At 28.9% G+C, this 942-nt stretch overlaps 1 non-coding gene across 1 annotated transcript; it reads left to right on the top strand.

Moving 5' to 3' along the window:
- The first annotated feature begins 581 nt into the window (after positions 1 to 581).
- TRNAY-GUA (transfer RNA tyrosine (anticodon GUA)) lies at positions 582 to 670 on the top strand. Its single transcript is given in 2 exon segments — positions 582 to 618; positions 635 to 670. It is a non-coding gene; the product is annotated as a tRNA-Tyr (tRNA).
- The last annotated feature ends 272 nt before the right edge of the window (positions 671 to 942 follow it).

Raw genomic sequence — 942 nt, 5'->3', positions numbered from 1 at the left:
ATTATGAAGTCACTATCTCATGCTCTATTTATTAGTGTTGTGTTACATTAATAAAAGGGTTATCAAAACTAAAATATTGCACCTCAATTACAAGTATTATCACTCAAACTCTTATTAAATAATCATCTGTAGTAACTTGAAAGTTGAAGAGCTTCTACAAGAACTACCGCCACATCCCACGAACAATTGGAGGGAGGACATATAGTCACCAAAGCTTGGAGATCTAATTAGAATTCGAATATGAGACAATTTTATCATAATCCTAATGGAGAGATTTTAATATAACATAATTGGAGGGATTTGATTTATTTATTGGATGAATAATTGCATATGCTGAAATTCAAATAGTATAATTAAAATGTAAGTTCAATCTAACCTACATTTGATTCACCTCTGTATATCATATTTTTAAGTATAATAAATTTTGTTTACTAATAATAACTTTCACGCATTTAAATTGGATCGTTTTTCTTTTTTGTTTTAAAGCTATACCTATCACTTGATGTATCATGATTGTACTGACTTTAATTGCCAAGATAGAGTGCCTTATATATACAAAAGCAACGATTGAATCACAAGTTCCGACCTTAGCTCAGTTGGTAGAGCGGAGGACTGTAGTGGTTTAACCTCGGAAATCCTTAGGTCGCTGGTTCGAATCCGGCAGGTCGGATTTTTTCTTTTTCTTTTTCTTTTTATTTTCTTGGAAGGAACTTTTCAAAAACAGCATAAAATTTATAAATTAATTAGCATTTTTTATGAAATTGATTGTTAATTTAATATTTGTCTTAGTTATGAAATATTAAACTCCATCCAAAAAATTAAGAGGAATTTGATTAATTTTTATTGTAATATTATTTGTCATGATTTTATTTAAATATTTCTTAATATTTGTGTGTTTAGGGTTTAATAATATATATGATACCTGAGAGCGGATGGCGTAGG

Source organism: Cicer arietinum, chromosome 6, assembly GCF_000331145.2.
Source record: "Cicer arietinum cultivar CDC Frontier isolate Library 1 chromosome 6, Cicar.CDCFrontier_v2.0, whole genome shotgun sequence".
NCBI lineage: Eukaryota > Viridiplantae > Streptophyta > Magnoliopsida > Fabales > Fabaceae > Cicer > Cicer arietinum.
This window is presented reverse-complemented; position numbering and strand designations above follow the sequence as displayed.